This window comes from Bufo bufo, chromosome 3, assembly GCF_905171765.1.
Source record: "Bufo bufo chromosome 3, aBufBuf1.1, whole genome shotgun sequence".
NCBI lineage: Eukaryota > Metazoa > Chordata > Amphibia > Anura > Bufonidae > Bufo > Bufo bufo.
This window is the reverse complement of record NC_053391.1, coordinates 377668568-377689078: the sequence shown is the minus strand read 5'-3', so window position 1 is coordinate 377689078 and position 20511 is coordinate 377668568.

The window sequence follows — 20511 nt, the reverse complement described above, 5'->3', positions numbered from 1 at the left end:
CCATAGCTTCCCTACCTACATTTATTTCGGACTTTGAGGACGTTTTTTCTGAAAAGGGTTGTCAGAAGCTACCACCTCATCGTCCTTTTGATTGCCCGGTTAACCTGATTCCCGGTGCAAAATTACCCAAGTCCAGGTTGTATAATCTTTCGGGTCCCGAGAGACAAGCCATGAAAGATTATATCTCCGAGAGTCTGGCTAAGGGACACATCAGACCCTCTTCTTCACCCGTGGCTGCAGGGTTTTTCTTTGTTAAAAAGAAAGATGGGGGCCTGCGTCCTTGCCTAGATTTCCGTGAGCTAAACCAGATAACAATCCGAGACCCATACCCTCTTCCTCTCATTCCTGACCTTTTTAATCAGATTGCGGGTGCTAGGTGGTTCTCCAAACTTGATCTTAGGGGGGCCTACAATCTGATTCGTATCAGGGAAGGGGATAAGTGGAAGACAGCTTTTAACACCCCTGAGGGGCATTATGAAAATCTAGTTATGCCTTTCGGTCTGACCAATGCCCCCGCTGTCTTCCAACATTTCGTTAATGATATTTTTAGTCATCTCATCGGCAGGTTTGTAGTCATATACCTAGATGATATCTTAATTTATTCGGCTGACCTGAAAACACATGAGGTGCATGTCAGGCAAGTACTGCAGGTCCTACGGACGAATAAATTATATGCGAAAATTGAAAAATGTGTCTTCGCCGTTCAGGAAATACAGTTCCTGGGATATCTATTATCTGCTTCAGGTTTCCGTATGGATCCTGGGAAGGTCCAGGCAATTTTAGATTGGGATCTTCCTGAGAACCTTAAGGCCCTACAACGGTTTTTGGGTTTCTCAAATTTCTATAGAAAGTTCATTAAAAATTATTCAGTGATCGTTAAACCCCTTACCGACATGACTAGGAAGGGGACTGATTTTTCCAAATGGTCTGACGCCGCTAAAAATGCATTTTCCTCTCTAAAAGAGAGGTTTACCTCGGCACCTGTTCTAATTCAACCTGATGTCTCCCAGCCTTTTATTGTTGAGGTAGATGCGTCAGAGGTGGGAGTGGGGGCTGTATTGTCTCAGGGTCCGTCTCCTGGCAAATGGCGCCCTTGCGCTTTCTTTTCCAAAAAATTATCTTCTGCAGAGAAGAACTATGATGTTGGAAATAGGGAACTGTTGGCGATTAAACTGGCGCTTGAAGAGTGGCGTCACTTCTTAGAGGGAGCAATCCACCCCGTCACGGTGATTACGGATCACAAGAACCTTCTGTACCTAGAATCGGCTAAGCGTCTCACCCCTAGACAAGCTAGGTGGTCGCTATTCTTTACCAGATTTAACTTTGTAATCACCTATCGTCCTGGGGCAAAAAATACCAAGGCAGACGCGTTATCTCGTAGTTTCCCTGGAGGGGGTAATGTTAGTGATCCGGTACCTATTTTACAAAGAGGAGTGGTTGTCTCTGCTGTACACTCTGTTCTAGAGGGAAAGGTGTTAGAGGCCCAGGGGGACGCCCCGGCCTCTTGCCCCTCAGAGAAATTGTTTGTACCGTTAAACCTGCGTCTTGAATTATTAAAAGAACATCATAATTCGGCACTTGCTGGGCACCCGGGTAGTAAAGCAACCTTGGAGCTATTATCTCGTCGTTTTTGGTGGCCAAGGTTGCGTCAGGATGTAATGGATTTCGTGTCTACTTGCTCTACTTGTGCACGCGCGAAAGTCTCTCATACACGTCCAGCAGGGTCTTTATTGCCACTTTTTATCCCCAATAGGCCATGGACACATCTGTCAATGGATTTCATCACTGACTTACCGTTGTCTGCGGGTAAAACAGTTATTTTGGTAGTAGTAGACAGGTTTAGCAAAATGGTACACTTTATTGCGCTACCCGCACTTCCTAATGCTAAAACTCTTGCTCAGGTGTTTATCAGTGAAATTGTGAAGCTTCACGGGGTCCCTTCCGATGTGGTTTCGGATCGGGGAACCCAGTTTATTTCTAGGTTTTGGAAAGCTTTTTGTTCCCGTTTGGGGGTACACTTGTCCTTTTCCTCAGCTTTCCATCCTCAGTCGAATGGACAGACTGAGCGTACCAACCAAAACCTAGAAACATATTTAAGGTGTTTTGTGTCTGAAAACCAAGAGTTGTGGTCATCATATTTACCGTTAGCTGAGTTTGCCATAAATAATCATTATCAGGAGTCCACTGGCAAGTCACCATTCCTTGGTGCATACGGTTTTCATCCCCAATTTTGTACTTTCAAAGAGGGGGGTTCTTCTGGGGTTCCCGAAGAGGAAAGGTTTTCTTCATCTCTTTCATCGGTATGGCAGAAGGTGCAAGTTAACTTGAAAAAGATGAGTGGTAAATATAAATGCATGGCCGATAAGAAACGGTCGCCAGGTCCGGACCCAGGGGTGAATGACTATGTGTGGTTGTCTACTAGAAATATTAAGTTGAAGGTTCCCTCTTGGAAACTGGGCCCTAGGTTCATTGGTCCTTATAAAATAGTAGCCGTCATTAACCCTGTGGCTTTTCGCCTGGAGCTACCTCAGACTTTTAAGATCCATAACGTCTTCCATAAATCGTTACTCAAGAAGTATGTTCCACCTCTAGAACCATCACCGCTGCCACCTCCTCCTGTTATTGTGGATGGTAATCTGGAGTTTCAAATAGCCAGAATTGTTGATTCTCGTCGGGTCCGCCGCTCTCTTCAGTATCTGGTGCATTGGAGGGGTTACGGTCCCGAGGAAAGAATGTGGGTTCCAGCGTCAGAGGTAAACGCCAACAGGTTAATTCAGGCTTTCCATGCCTCTCATCCTGAGAGACCTGGTCCTGAGTGTCCGGAGGCCCCTCGTGAAAGGGGGGGTACTGTCACGAGGGTATCAAGAGCCACGTCTGACTCCGTTATACCCGGGGTCAGGAGGTCGCAGCGGGTGGCTGCGCGCTCTATATCTAAAGATCACGTTGTTTCTTAGTGATTGTTTTCTGTGTTTGCCTTGCTATCCTTTTTGTCTCAATCAGGGATCCGTAGCTTCTCCTCCTCAGCTGTTTCTTGTCTGCCACTCCCAACCTCCTTATATTCTCCCCTCACACTTCTCTAGTTGCCAGTTATAGAGCTTCCTGCCTGGACATCTATACTGACCCACTGGAGTTGTGAATCCTGGTTGTCGTTCCAGAGTGCTACCCTCCGGATCCCTGTTGGGGCTTCTTGTTGTCTCCTGTTGTCGCCCACCTGGGATTTTATGTTGAGTTTGTATTGTCTGTCCTCCCCTTGGTGTTTTCCTTTAGAGCTAGTGGTGCGGACTAGTGTTCCCACCGCCCTGTTCACTATCTAGGGCTCAGCTTAGGGAAAGCCAGGGCTTTAGGCACGTGATCGGCGTACGGGTGAGGAACCCGTCTAGGGACGTCAGGGCAGCCAGGTGCCAGCCACTAGGTGAGTCAGGGGTCACCACCTTCCCTCTCACTTGGGCAGGGCCTTCCTTGTTCCCTCCCTCTGTGTCACGTATGTGATAGTCACGCCGACCGTGATAATGTCCCCGCTGAAGGAGTTTGGTGTTGGACTGTCGATAGGCTACGATTGTCCCAAAGCCTTAGTACTACAAAAGGTAATCACAGGAGGAAAGGGTGAACCCTATGCTGTTCAAACTGATCTAGGATGGGGTGTTGTTGGAGGAAAACAGCAGATCGCAAACTCAAGACAGGTGACAGGATTGTGTCATCGAATATCTGTCCAAGAGTTACCAACTGTAAGTCCAGCAAAAGAAATCAAGATCCTTGAATCCGACTTTGCAGATAAGAGTTCTAAAAAAAAAGAGTGTATCCCAAGAAGACATAAAGTTCGTACACACTCGAGAAGAAAATATTCAGCAGAATCAACAAGGTCATTGTAACAGGGCATCGAAGGCGCACTCGGTCTCCCATCAGCTGCAGACCTGCTGCTTAGCTTCGGGAGTGAGGATCTGTGTTCAGCCTCATTCCCAGGGTGGCTTTTGCTTGCTGGGAGGCTCCCTGCTCCTAGGTCTGCCTTGAGCGCCGAGCTGATCACTCGGTGCTCGACTTGTTTGTCTGTTGGTCATGTGACGCTGGCTACGTCACATGACCCTCACTCCTCACTATAAATACAGGCAACCTGCTGGCTACAGGTTGCCTGTGATTTTGGTCCCTTAGGCTGTGTATTATTATTGTTATTTAGCTTACCTTTGGATTTGACCCTTGATCTGCTTCCTGACACCTCTTCTGCCTGCTCCCTGAACCTTGACGCTACCTCTCGGATTTTGACCTCGGCTTGCTTTTGAATTTTGTCTTTGCCTCTTCTCTTGTACTGACGTGACCTCCTGGACTGACCCCGGCTAGTTGAACCGCCTTGCCCTTCCGTTTTTGGTGGTACCTTGCTTGTTCCACCTCTCTGTCCGCTCTAGTGCTACCTCTCATCGGCTGTCCGCTTCCCTGCTGTCTCTATCTCTCTGTTTGCACTTACTCAGGTCAGGGACTGTCGCCCAGTTGCGCCCCGTCACCTAGGGCGGGTGGTACAAGTAGGCAGGGACAGGGGACCGGGTGGCAGCTCAGGGGGTGCACCTCCGCTCTATCTTTATACCCGCGACTCTACCCCGTGACAGAATCACAGGCCTTAATTTACCATGGACCCTCTACAGAGCCTCACCAAACATGTGCAGGGTCTTTCTCAAATAGTACAGGAACTTGGGGAGAGACTACAGGTTCAGAAGACCGTCCGAACTCCCCCCATTCTTGCTCCCACCGCCGTTCAGGTAGAACCTTACATTAAATTACCCGATTGGTTTTCGGGTGACCGCCGAAGTTTTTTAGCTTTCAAGGAAAGCTGTAAACTTTATTTTCGACTACGTCCTCACTCCTCTGGTCCTGATCCACAAAGCGTTGGTATTATCATCTCCCTGCTTCAAGGGGACCCCCAGGAATGGGCTTTTTCTTTGCCTCCGGATTCCCCTTGTCTTAATTCTGTGGACCTCTTTTTCCAGGCGTTAGGGGTTCTTTATGATGAACCAGACCGAGCCTCTGTGGCAGAATCCAATCTTAAGGCCCTCACTCAGGGGAATCGTCCCGTGGAGGATTATTGTACGCAGTTCCGCAAGTGGTGCGTTCCCTCGGGTTGGAACGAACCAGCGCTCAAATGTCAATTTAGGGCAGGCTTGACTGAGAAGTTAAAAGACATGTTGGTTTGTTATCCCTGTCCTGACTCTTTAGAGAAGACCATGACGCTAGCCATCAGACTAGATAGACGGATCAGAGAGAGACAGCGAGAGCATTTGTTTTCTCCTCATACCCTTCTTCAACCTGAAGTTTCCCCTATTGAACCCAAGATGGAGGCCCACTCGGACGAGCCCATGCAACTCGAGATGACGCAAAGAGAGCTACGCCGTCGTCGGGGCTCTTGTTTTTATTGTGGGGATCCCGACCACTGGATCCGTCAGTGTCCTAATGCTCCGCCTTCTGGAAAGTCATCCAAGTCTGAAGTATCCAAGGACAAGGTACTCCCGGAGGTGGTAAGAAGTAAATTATTGTTGCCGGTTTCTATTGCCTTTGGAGTCTTAAAGGGGTCAGGAAATGCCTTTGTGGATTCAGGGTCAGCTTTTAGTTTCATTGATTACAAATTTGTTGAACAAATGGGAATTCCTATACTAGAATTGTCCACCCCGATCCAGGTTGTCGCCATCGATTCTACCCCCCTGCTAGGGGGCATGGTAAAACTCCGTATTCCGGAGGTTACCCTGTCTGTGGGGGTCTGCCACTCAGAGAAATGCTCTTTCTTTGTTTTAGAGAATTTTCCTGTTAAGGTAGTCCTTGGTATGCCCTGGCTTCAGCAACACAATCCGGTCATTAACTGGAGTATGGGCAAGTTAGAGAGATGGGGCCTAACTGTAGTTCTTGCTTAACCGTAGTTCAAGTTGGGGTTTCATCAGATATTATCTCTCATTTTATTTCTGATTATTCAGATGTTTTTTCCACCACTGAGACAGATACTCTCCCTCCCCATAGGTCTTAAGACTGTGTTATCGACTTGGTACCCGAGTCCAAATTTCCTAAAGGACGATTTATAATCTTTCCAGTCCTGAGCGCAGGGCCATGAAAGACTATATCCAGGAGAGTCTCAAGAAGGGACATATTAGGCCCTCCCCCTCTCCCCTGGGAGCAGGATTCTTTTTAGTTAAAAAGAAGGACTGTGGTCTCAGGCCCTGCATTGACTATATAAATTTTAATAAAATCACTATTAGGAATCAGTATTCCATCCCGTTGATTCCTGATTTGTTTAAGCAGATTTTGAGTGCTTCGTGGTTTTCTAAATTTGATTTGAGAGGAGCGTATAACCTAGTTCGTATTAACGAGGGAAATGAGTGGAAAACTGCTTTTACTACTCCAGAGGGGCACTTTGAGTATCTTGTTATGCCATTCGGTCTTTGCAATGCTTCAGCTGTGTTCTGAATTTTTAGAGAACTCATCGGCAAAGTTATGATTGTTTCTCGATGATATTCTTGTCTTTTCACCTGACTGGGATTCTCATGTGTCTCACATCAGATTGGTTCTTAAAATCCTCAGGGAGAATCATCTGTCCGTTAAATTAGAGAAATGTTTGTTTGGAGTTCAAGAGATTCCTTTTCTCGGCTATATTCTTACTCCTCATTCATTTAAAATGGATCCCAGTAAGGTTCAGGCTATCCAAGACTGGGTAAGACCATCCTCCTTAACCCTTTCAGAACCAAGCCATTTTTCACCTTAAGGACCAGGCTATTTTTTGCAAATCTGACCAGTGTCAGTTTATGTGTGAATAACTTTAAAATGCTTTTACTTATCCAGGCCGTTCTGAGATTGTTTTTTCGTCACATATTGTACTTCATGACACTGGTAAAATGGAGTCCAAAAAATTCATTTTTATTTATAAAAAAATACAAAATTTACCAAACATTTGGAAAAAAAATTAAATTTCCAAGTTTCAATTTCTCTACTTCTATAATACATAGTAATACCTCCAAAAATAGTTATTACTTTACATTCCCCATATGTCTACCTCATGTTTGGATCATTTTGGGAATGACATTTTATTTTTTGGGGATGTTACAAGGCTTAGAGATTTAGAAGCATTTTTCAGAAAATTTCCAAAACCCATTTTTTAAGGACCAGTTCAGGTCTGAAGTCACTTTGTGAGGCTTACATAATTGAAACCACCCAAAAATGACCCCATTTTGTAAACTACACCCCTCAAGGTATTCAAAACTGATTTTTACAAACTTTGTTAACCATTTAGGTGTTCCACAAGAGTTATTGGCAAATGGAGATGAAATTTCAGAATTTAAATTTTTTTGCAAATTTTCCATTTTAATAAATTTTTTCCAGTAACAAAGCAAGGGTTAACAGCCAAACAAAACTCATTATTTATGGCCCTGATTCTGTGGTTGCAAACTGCTGTATGGGCACATGGCAGGGCGCAGAAGGAAAGATGCGCCATATGGTTTCTGAAAAGGCACATTTTGCTGGATTGGTTTTTAGACACCATGTCCCATTTAAAGCCCCCTGATGCACCCCTAGGTTAGAAACTCCAAAAAAGTGGCCCCATTTTGGAAACTACGGGATAAGGTGGCAAAATAACACAATAAAGAAAAAGAGTGCATAACACACCGGTATGAGAAAATACAAATCAATTTTATTACAATATCCATAAAAGACATACATGATACATAGTATATGACAATAAATAAGCAGGGACAACCACAATCCTGCATCACGCTGCTACCTGCCCCATCAAATAGATGAATATAATGGGATCTCCATGTATATAGTATCTGAATGGCCAATTATCCGAATGGATATAGTGCCAGATAAATGGGGGATCTATTGCAGAGGTGTACTAGCCTCAAATAACCGGAATGCATAAATACCAAAGTTACAGACACAAAGTCAAAAAAGTACTAGGTAATGCAAAGTGAATAGGGCTACATACCGAAAGAGCAAGGACAGGTACCAGGGCAATGGAGCTCCTCAACGCGCGTTTCGCGTATAGTTTGCTTCCTCAGGAGGAGTTAAAGGCCAGGGGGGGAGAGAGAACTAATAAAGCGCCAACAGCCAATCCTGTGTCTATTCTGGCGTCATGTGATTCTCTGTGAACTTCCATGTCATCACAGCGGCGCATGACCAGTCAGCGTCCGCCACGTCATATTACTTCCGCCCTTCCTCTGAGGCCAGTGGGGGAGAGGGCGGTCGCACATTCTATGATGCCGATCGCCATCGCCACCACCGCCCTACACAGGAGAGAGAGGGCGGAAGGAGACGCCCGGACCGAGCAGTCATGCGCACGGAAGGCACGGAGTGAAAGAGATGGATAAGACTCTATCATGAATGAATATAAATCTAGTCTTAATGTATACATAAATGTAACATTTTATACATGGATACGTGGAGGTCCCATAATTTACACATGATTGAAGTGAACATTATATTTAAAATGTTAGTGTTATTTTCATACGTATACAGACAGTACAGTAATCATGACAGAGAACATTATACAAACAATAGTTCATTAAACATGATTACATTAAAAAAGAATTTAAATAACCACTGTGTTTGTTCAAGTGTGACAGGATTATAGGAAATATCATACCCTTTATAGATACGTCTCTACATACATGAATATAGAATAATTAAAGTGCAATAGTGCTGTGATACCATTAACAGTACAGGGCCCCCTGTTGGACAAATCACAATTATCCGGGACAACCACATATGATAACACGGACTGATCCATTCAATGATGGCAAAATTCATAACATCGGGATTTCACAGAAAGACGGACATACAGGATGTATCGGCAGACTAAAGAATAGAAAAAACACATTATTATACATGTATATGCATCACTATGACCCCATAGTAAAAAATGGGCAAAGACTCCCATTACCCCTAAAATAATGCCACTATTTAGAGAAACCTATTTTACTAATTCAGACCACACTCAAACGTATGAAATTCGTGAGTATATCTCCTGTATGACTACCGGGATAATTTACTATGCAGTTTGTCCCTGCAATAAAATATACATTGGTCTAACAACAAGGGAATTCCGGAAAAGAATAAGGGAACATGTGAGAGATATCGAAAAGGCCAAAGATATCTTAAATTTGAGTGATTTGCGGTTCAGAGGCATAGATAAAGTGCATTTGGGGATCAGGGGGGGCAATTATAGCAAAATTTTGGCCCAGATTGAGACTAGGTGGATATTTAGGCTCAAAACCCTGACCCCCAAAGGATTAAATGAGAGCTTTGGCTTTGGTTCCTTTCTCTAAATAGTGGCATTATTTTAGGGGTAATGGGAGTCTTTGCCCATTTTTTACTATGGGGTCATAGTGATGCATATACATGTATAATAATGTGTTTTTTCTATTCTTTAGTCTGCCGATACATCCTGTATGTCCGTCTTTCTGTGAAATCCCGATGTTATGAATTTTGCCATCATTGAATAGATCAGTCCGTGTTATCATATGTGGTTGTCCCGGATAATTGTGATTTGTCCAACAGGGGGCCCTGTACTGTTAATGGTATCACAGCACTATTGCACTTTGCACTTTAATTATTCTATATTCATGTATGTAGAGACGTATCTATAAAGGGTATGATATTTCCTATAATCCTGTCACACTTGAACAAACACAGTGGTTATTTAAATTCTTTTTTAATGTAATCATGTTTAATGAACTATTGTTTGTATAATGTTCTCTGTCATGATTACTGTACTGTCTGTATACGTATGAAAATAACACTAACGTTTTAAATATAATGTTCACTTCAATCATGTGTAAATTATGGGACCTCCACGTATCCATGTATAAAATGTTACATTTATGTATACATTAGGACTAGATTTATATTCATTCATGATAGAGTCTTATCCATCTCTTTCACTCCGTGCCTTCCGTGCGCATGACTGCTCGGTCCGGGCGTCTCCTTCCGCCCTCTCTCTCCTGTGTAGGGCGGTGGTGGCGATGGCGATCGGCATCATAGAATGTGCGACCGCCCTCTCCCCCACTGGCCTCAGAGGAAGGGCGGAAGTAATATGACGTGGCGGACGCTGACTGGTCATGCGCCGCTGTGATGACATGGAAGTTCACAGAGAATCACATGACGCCAGAATAGACACAGGATTGGCTGACGGCGCTTTATTAGTTCTCTCTCCCCCCCTGGCCTTTAACTCCTCCTGAGGAAGCAAACTATACGCGAAACGCGCGTTGAGGAGCGCCATTGCCCTGGTACCTGTCCTTGCTCTTTCGGTATGTAGCCCTATTCACTTTGCATTACCTAGTACTTTTTTGACTTTGTGTCTGTAACTTTGGTATTTATGCATTCCGGTTATTTGAGGCTAGTACACCTCTGCAATAGATCCCCCATTTATCTGGCACTATATCCATTCGGATAATTGGCCTTTCAGATACTATATACATGGAGATCCCATTATATTCATCTATTTGATGGGGCAGGTAGCAGCGTGATGCAGGATTGTGGTTGTCCCTGCTTATTTATTGTCATATACTATGTATCATGTATGTCTTTTATGGATATTGTAATAAAATTGATTTGTATTTTCTCATACCGGTGTGTTATGCACTCTTTTTCTTTATTGTGTTATTTTGTAAATTGCGGGAGTGTACCGTTTATATTTAAGACCGCAGGTGATGATTCATTGTTCTGTTTTCATTAACAGAGAAGGTTTGGTCTATACCAGCATGGACGTTGGAGCCAGAGAGCAGGCCTGGTTGGCACAAGCTAATAATTTATTCAGTGGGGACACACAATCTGTTTTTAATGATGCCACTATTGGAAGTAAGGAATTACAAAGAAAGCTGAAAAATGCATGTCACAAAAAAATCAAAACCTGGTGGAACAAAAAAACAATAGAAAGCTATTGCAGTAAAAAAATTATCCCCAGGGGCCTCAGAATACAAAAATTTCCTAACTTTGGTCTAGATGATGATGATTTGAAAAAAAGATGGGAGGAAGCAGCCAATAAATGCTCCCTAGAGTTTATGGAGATAATTATAACAGCCAATGGTAGAAAATTAAAATCCCTTGAAGATGCACTTGTTGATCTACAGAGTCAAATTCAGAGTGTTGGGACAGAAGAAGAACTTCAGAAATTTGAGGAAGACCTTACATCTAGCTACACTATTTGGGAAAAGGAAATAACAACACAAAAAATGCAGAAATTCCAAAGAGATCTGACTGACTATAACAATCACAGAGTATATAAATGGCTGCAAGATCTAGGTGATAGAGGGATGCGAGCCCGCAGTTCCTCGGTCTCCTCAATAAGCTCAGCTGCAACCTCTGATACTAATTCTCAAAAGGGAGAAACATCTCATGCATACATGGGACGTACAAGAGGCAACTGGTTAACCCGCAGTCAATATGGAAAACGAAAATATGATAAGGCTGACAATAAGACCGGGCAAAAGGGGAAAAAAGGAAAGGAGGACACACCGCAGGTAATTAACCTCTCTCAAATGACAATGACTGATGATCAAATTTCAGTCCTGCAAAAGGGATTAACATTTTGTCCTACATCTGATATTGATGTTTTCACAGCAGTAAAAGATACACACCTCTTTGCGAGAAAGCTGCTTCTGAGAAAATTACATTCCAGACCTCAAGCTGAAGATTGGCTGGTTACGGATGAAGAAAAAGAGGCATTAAAAATCCTAGAGGAATTATTGGAACAAAATGAAGCAGATGAACGCAAGGAGGTAAGTTCATTACCCAGAGGAATTGGGAGAAAGTCACAGGTATTTCCTCCATTTCATCTCTGTCCAGCCATAGACATCTTTGTTAAGATGGTCTGTGATGATCTAGACAAGTTGAAAAATAAAACAAGTAGACAAGGAGATAAGAACCTAAGTGGGAAGGAGTTTAGGGCTTTAAAAGAACTGAGAGAAATGGAGGGGGTTGTGATTAAAGCTGCAGATAAAGGGGGGAATATAGTAGTATGGCCGGTAGAAATGTACGAACGGCAGGTATTTAAACTGTTGAGGGACAAAACCTGCTATAGAGCCTTACCTGAAAACCCCCTTGTCTGCTTTCAGAAAAAATTGGAGACCATTCTCAATACAGCCATTGAAAATGATGTCATAACCAAAAAGATTAAGGACGGTCTTATCACACAGCATGCCAAAGTGGCGACTTTCTATATTATTCCAAAGGTGCATAAGAGCAGCACAGATCCACCTGGACGACCTATTGTAGCAGGTAATGAAAGTTTAAGTGAAAACGTATGCAGATTTGTAGATTTTTATTTACAACAGTTGGTAATTAATTTACCATCCTTTGTGCAGGATACTACAGCAGTATTAAATCAATTGGAGGGGATACAGCTTTCGGATGAAATGATCTTGGTAACGGCGGACGTAGAGTCCCTATATACTAGCATACGGCATGAAGATGGCATGAGTGCCACATCTAAGTTTTTAAAGAGCAACAATTTGGAACCATCCCTCAACCAACTGCTCCTACAATTGTTGGACTTCATCTTGCACCACAATTTTTTTGTTTTTAAAGACAGATTTTATTTACAAATACAAGGCGTGGCGATGGGGGCCACTTGTGCCCCATCCTACGCGAATCTGTTTTTGGGTGTTTGGGAGAGGGAGATCTTCCATGGTGTCCTCCCTGAGAACATCGATAGAGTCCATAATTGGATGAGATATATCGATGATATTCTGTTCATCTGGGAGGGCACCATGGAAGATCTCAACAGATTCATGACTGTATTGAATAACAATGCACTAAATATTAAGCTGACGTACAAAGCGGGACGAGAAATTGATTTCTTGGACATAAAGATAAAAGCAAATGAGGTAGGCAAAATTCAAACGGAGGTATACAGGAAAGCGACTGCTGTAAACTCCCTTTTGCATGCAAGTTCGGCACACCCTAGATCGACAATTGATGGGATCCCTAAGGGCCAATTTGTACGTCTCAAAAGGATTTGTTCCAATGAGGCGAGCTTCCGTATGGAATCAGAGAAGCTACAGTTGCGCTTTAAGGAAAGAGGCTACAGCAATAGGCAGATAAAGAGGGGCATCCAAACAGCCAAAATACGTAAAAGAGAAAAACTATTGTGCCCAAATGAGGGAAATAAAATTGCTAAAACTACGTCGGCCGGTAGCCAGGACATTAGATTCATTACCAACTATAATAAACAGTGGAAAAAGCTGTATGAGATCCTAAATAATCATTGGGATATTCTGCAAACAGATGTGAAGCTAAGTCAATGCATCCCAAATAGACCATTATTGACTGCGAGACGCTCCAAGAATCTTAAAGATTTGTTGGTGCGTAGTCACTACATTCCAGAGACTAAATTGGGACAATCCACCGGTGTAAAAGGATCATACCCGTGTGGGGGGTGTAAGGCATGTGCTAACCTGGATAGATCAACTAATTTTACTAATTCAGACCACACTCAAACGTATGAAATTCGTGAGTATATCTCCTGTATGACTACCGGGATAATTTACTATGCAGTTTGTCCCTGCAATAAAATATACATTGGTCTAACAACAAGGGAATTCCGGAAAAGAATAAGGGAACATGTGAGAGATATCGAAAAGGCCAAAGATATCTTAAATTTGAGTGATCTAAAAACCCTCCCAAAGCATTTTAAACTATTCCATCAGAGCAATCCTAGGGGTTTGCGGTTCAGAGGCATAGATAAAGTGCATTTGGGGATCAGGGGGGGGCAATTATAGCAAAATTTTGGCCCAGATTGAGACTAGGTGGATATTTAGGCTCAAAACCCTGACCCCCAAAGGATTAAATGAGAGCTTTGGCTTTGGTTCCTTTCTCTAAATAGTGGCATTATTTTAGGGGTAATGGGAGTCTTTGCCCATTTTTTACTATGGGGTCATAGTGATGCATATACATGTATAATAATGTGTTTTTTCTATTCTTTAGTCTGCCGATACATCCTGTATGTCCGTCTTTCTGTGAAATCCCGATGTTATGAATTTTGCCATCATTGAATGGATCAGTCCGTGTTATCATATGTGGTTGTCCCGGATAATTGTGATTTGTCCAACAGGGGGCCCTGTACTGTTAATGGTATCACAGCACTATTGCACTTTGCACTTTAATTATTCTATATTCATGTATGTAGAGACGTATCTATAAAGGGTATGATATTTCCTCTAATCCTGTAACACTTGAACAAACACAGTGGTTATTACGGTTATTTAAATTCTTTTTTAATGTAATCATGTTTAATGAACTATTGTTTGTATAATGTTCTCTGTCATGATTACTGTACTGTCTGTATACGTATGAAAATAACACTAACGTTTTAAATATAATGTTCACTTCAATCATGTGTAAATTATGGGACCTCCATGTATCCATGTATAAAATGTTACATTTATGTATACATTAAGACTAGATTTATATTCATTCATGATAGAGTCTTATCCATCTCTTTCACTCCGTGCCTTCCGTGCGCATGACTGCTCGGTCCGGGCGTCTCCTTCCGCCCTCTCTCTCCTGTGTAGGGCGGTGGTGGCGATGGCGATCGGCATCATAGAATGTGCGACCGCCCTCTCCCCCACTGGCCTCAGAGGAAGGGCGAAAGTAATATGACGTGGCGGACGCTGACTGGTCATGCGCCGCTGTGATGACATGGAAGTTCACAGAGAATCACATGACGCCAGAATAGACACAGGATTGGCTGTTGGCGCTTTATTAGTTCTCTCTCCCCCCCTGGCCTTTAACTCCTCCTGAGGAAGCAAACTATACGCGAAACGCGCGTTGAGGAGCGCCATTGCCCTGGTACCTGTCCTTGCTCTTTCGGTATGTAGCCCTATTCACTTTGCATTACCTAGTACTTTTTTGACTTTGTGTCTGTAACTTTGGTATTTATGCATTTCGGTTATTTGAGGCTAGTACACCTCTGCAATAGATCCCCCATTTATCTGGCACTATATCCATTCGGATAATTGGCCATTCAGATACTATATACATGGAGATCCCATTATATTCATCTATTTGATGGGGCAGGTAGCAGCGTGATGCAGGATTGTGGTTGTCCCTGCTTATTTATTGTCATATACTATGTATCATGTATGTCTTTTATGGATATTGTAATAAAATTGATTTGTATTTTCTCATACCGGTGTGTTATGCACTCTTTTTCTTTATTGTGTTATTTTGTAAATTGCGGGAGTGTACCGTTTATATTTAAGACCGCAGGTGATTTAGGGATAAGGTGGCAGTTTTGTTGGTACTATTTTAGGGTACATATGATTTTTGGTTGCTCTATATTACACTTTTTGTGAGGCAAAGTAACAAAAAATAGAAATTCTGAAATTTCATCTCCATTTGCCATTAACTCTTGTGGAACACTTAAAGGGTTAACAAAGTTTGTAAAATCTGTTTTGAGTACCTTGAGGGGTGTAGTTTCCAAAATGGGGTCATTTTTTGGAGTTTCTACTCTAGGGGTGCATCAGGGGGGGCTTCAAATGGGACATGGTGTCAAAAAACCAGTTCAGCAAAAACCATATGGCGCTCCTTTCCTTCTGCGCCCTGCCGTGTGGCCATACAGCAGTTTACGACCACATATGGGGCATTTCTATAAACTACAGAATCAGGGCAATAAATATAGAGTTTTGTTTGGCTGTTAACTCTTGCTTTGTTACGGGAAAAAATGGATTAAAATGGAAAATTTGCCAAAAATAGCTGTTTTGGCACTGTTTTTATTTTTTATTATTTACAACGTTCATCTGACAGGTTAGATCATGTGCTATTTTTAAAGAGCAGGTTCTTACGGACGCGGCGATACCTAATATGTATACTTTATTTATTTATTTAGGTTTTACACAATAATATTTTTGAAACAAAAAAAAATCATGTTTTAGTGTCTCCATAGTCTGAGAGCCATAGTTTTTTCACTTTTTTGGCGATTGTCTCAGGTTGGGTATCATTTTTGCGGGATGAGATGACAGTTAGATTGGTACTATTTTGGGGTGCATATGACTTTTTGATCGCTTGCTATTACACTTTTTGTGATGTAAGGTAACAAAAAAATTGCTTTTTTGACACTTTTTTTTTTTTTTTTTTACAGTGTTCACCTGAGGGGTTAGGTCATGTGGCATTTTTATAGAGCAGGTTCTTACGGATGTGGAAATACCTAATATGTCTACCTTTTTATAATTTATCTAGGTTTTACACAATAATATCATTTTTGAAACAAAAAAAAATCATGTTTTAGTGTCATGTTTTGGGCCATTGTCTCATGTAGGGGCTCATTTTTTGCGGGATGATGTGACGGTTTGATTGGTACTATTTTGGCGTACATGCGACTTTATTGATCACTTTTATTACCTTTTTTGGGAAGTAAGGTGGGCAAAATTTCAATTTCCTCATAGTTTTTATTTTTTTATTTTTATGGCGTTCACTGTGCGGGGAAAGTAACATGACCGTTTTATAGATCAGGTCGTTACAGACCTGGCTAATCAAAATGAAAAGGATTGCCCATCAGCAGCAAATTTTCTGAAGAAAAACTTTTATGTAGATGATGGTCTCATAAGTTTAGAGTCTACATAATCTGCAATCAAACTAGTGAAAGAAAGCCAAGAGTTATGCGCAAGAGGAAACCTGCGCCTTCACAAATTCATCTCAAACAACAGAGGTACTGAAATCCACCAGTGACTCTGAACGTGCAGCAACAATGAAGAATGTAGATCTCAATTATGATCATCTTCCAGTTCAGAACGTACTTAGATTGGGATGGAATGTAGAGAACGACAAGTTCTTCTTTGAAGTATCTATTGAAGAGAAAGTTGCAACTAGATGAACCATTGTTTCCTCAGTGGCTTCTATATTTGATCCATTGGGATTCTTGGCCCCAGTAATCCTCAGAGCAAAAGAAATACTGCAAGAATTATGCAGACCGAAGTCAGGATGGGATGAGCCCATACCTGAAAATTTGAGTCCAAAGTGGAAGAGTTGGATAAGAGACTTGCAAAACTTGAGAGAAGTTTGACTACCCAGATATTTTGTACCTCATGATTTCGGAAAGTACAAGAAAATAGAACTTCATCATTTTTCAGATGCCAGTAGTTATGGTTATGGTCAGTGCTCCTACATCAGAGTAATAGGAGAAGAAAAGATACACTGTGCCCTGGTTACGGGGAAGGCCAGAGTTGCACCTACCAGTATTCAGACAATACCAAGACTTGAACTGAAATTGAAAATAGATGAAGAATCTTTTTGGACAGACTCTCAAGTTGTCCTAGGATACATAAACAACAAAGCTCGAAGATTCCATATCTTTGTCGCCAACAGCGTTGAGAAAATTCGGGAAATAACAAATCCAGAACATTAGCATCACATTGACACAAAGCATAACCCAGCAGACCATGCTTCAAGAGGCCAGAATGTAAAAGAATTGAAAAATTCTAACTGGTTTACAGGCCCAGAGTTCCTTTGGGAAAAGGAACTCACGCCCAATAAAGGTTACACAGAATTGTCTATGGGTGATCCAGAAGTAAAGGTTGTACAAACATTGAGCACTGCTGCCAAGTGTCAAGATGACATACTTGAAAGACTAGCCAGATGTTGAAAATGGAATACAGTCATAAACGTAGTAGCTCGAATTCAACGTTTGGCAAAAGGATTTAGAAAGAAGAAATTGTTGAATGTAGAAGAATGAATGAAAGCTGAAGAAAGTCATAAGACTCATTTAACAGAGATTCTACAGTAAAGAGTTGAAGAGACTTAGACAAGAACCTAAAAGGCTTCCAAACAACCACCCATTGTACAAGCTTAATCTTGTTCTGCAGGATGATATAATGAAGGTGGGAGGGAGACTGGAAAATGGATCATTGAGTGAAGCATCCAGCAATTCTATCAAAAAATTCTACCTTCACGAGATTGATTATTGATCACTACCACAACATTTCCTTGCATCAAGGAAGAACCTTTAGGCTCCATTCACACATCCGTAACGTGTTTTGCGGATCCACGAATCCACAAAACACGGACACCGGCAATGTGCGTTCCGCATTTTGCGGACCGCACATCGCCGGCACTAATAGAATATGCCTATTCTTGTCTGCAATTGCAGACAAGAATAGGATATGTTCTATTTTTTTCGGGAAAGGAATTGCGGACCCAGAAGTGCGGGTCCGCAATTCCGTATTCGGGCAGCACATCGTGCTGCCCAATAGAAATAAATGGGTCCGCAATTCCGTTCCGCAAAATGCGGAACGAAATTGCGGACGTGTGAATGGGGCCTTACCCAGAGCTAGTGGACCTCCTATTGTATAATTTCAGTAGTCTCAAATAGAGTATATACGGTACTGAAAATGCCTTGTTGTATTTAAATTAATATATAACTTTTATTTGTATCTAATAAAATAAGTGAGACAATGAGGTATAGTGGAAACCTGCACTATAGAAGGGAGGGGGCGCACTGGGTCTTATAGTTTCAAATCAGGCCTGGTATCCTAGTCTGTTGGGGGCAGGGCCGGCCTTAGGTGTTCAGGCGCCCTGTGCGAGCTAACCTTGTGGCGCCCCCCCCCCCCCCCAAAAAAAAAACAAAACACTGCTTGTTGCTGGCATCATGGCATAGGCTGGCTGACTATCCAACCAAGTAGTTACCAGCCCACACACCCCAAAGGCCGGTGTAATGTTATACTTCCCTACTTCGTGAGATTTCCCTACCCTCGTCACTTCCAGTCGCACCGGACATGACGTGAGGAGGTGTGCAGCGCCGCGCAGGCGCACAACGACAGGTTAGGGAAGTTTCACAGCAGAGTGCGCATGCGCCAGGAGCCTCACCAACAGTTAGGGAAGGGAAAAATTACGTACGGGCCAGTGCTTTTTCCCTACCCTAACCGCTGGTGAGGCTCCCAGCGCATGCGCAGTGTCGGCCGGTGTCCAGCTGAGAACATCCATCCGATCACCGCACCTGTGCACTGGCCCATAATTTTTCCCTACCCTAACCGCCGGCGAGGCTCCCAGCGCATGCGCACTCTGCTGTGAAATTTCCCTAACCCATCGTTGTGCGCAGTGCGCCCCCCCAATATAATAAACATTGGTGGCGCAGTGCGCCCCCCCAATATAATAAACATTGGTGGCGCAGTGCGCCCCCCCAATATAATAAACATTGGTGGCGCAGTGCGCCCCCCCAATATAATAAACATTGGTGGCGCAGTGCGCCCCCCCAACACCCCAGTATAATAAACATTGGTGGCGCAGTGCGCCCCCCCCCAATATAATAAACATTGGTGGCGCAGTGCGCCCCCCCCAATATAATAAACATTGGTGGCGCAGTGCGCCCCCCCTCAATATAATAAACATTGGTGGCGCAGTGCGCCCCCCCCAACACCCCAGTATAATAAACATTGGTGGCGCAGTGCGCCCCCCCAGTATAATAAACATTGGTGGCGCAGTGCGCCCCCCCAACACCCCAGTATAATAAACATTGGTGGCGCAGTGCGCCCCCCCCAATATAATAAACATTGGTGGCGCAGTGCGCCCCCCCCCCAATATAATAAACATTGGTGGTGCAGTGCGCCCCCCCCCAATATAATAAACATTGGTGGCGCAGTGCGCCCCCCCCCCCAATATAATAAACATTGGTGGTGCAGTGCGCCCCCCCAATATAATAAACATTGGTGGTGCAGTGCGCCCCCCCTCAATATAATAAACATTGGTGGCGCAGTGGGCAGTGCCAATGAGGGTTAAAAAATAATTAACTCACCTCCTCCAATTGATCGTCTTCTGTTCTTTCTTCATGACCTGTCAAAGGACCTGTGGTGACATCACTGTGCTCATCACATGATCCATCACCATGGTAATGGGTCATGTGATGAGCTCAGTGACGTCACCACAGGTCCTGAAGAAAACAGGAGACCGGCAGCTATGCGATCAACTGGAGGAGGTGAGTTAATTTTTTTAAATTATTTTTTAACCCTCACTGGCACTTCCCACTGTGCCACCAATGTTTCTTATACTGGGGTGTTGGGGGGGGGGGGGGGCCGCACTGTGCCCCCGTTTCTTATACTGGGGTGTTGGGGGGGGGGGCCGCACTGTGCCACCGTTTCTTATACTGGGGTGTTGGGGGGGGGGGGCCCGCACTGTGCCACCGTTTCTTATACTGGGGGGTGGGGGGGGGGGGGGGCCGCACTGTGCCACCGTTTCTTATACAAATACAGGAGGCGGGTGCTGGAATCAAATAGCCGGCACCCGACCTCTGTGACAGGGGGCTGCGATCAGCGGCAGTTAACCCCTCAGGTACCGCACCTGAAGGGTTAACTCAACTGCCGCTGATCGCAGCTCCCTGTCACAGAGGTCGGGTGCCGGCTATTTGATTCCAGCACCCGCCTCCTGTATTTGTATTTCAGGTCAGTTTTTTTCATTGGTGGCGCAGTGGCCACAGCCCCTCCTCCTCCTCCTCCTGCCTCTCTTCTTATTGGCAGCGGCGGGGGCAGCAGGCAGGTCAGACAGGGGAGAGGGAGATGGAGGGGG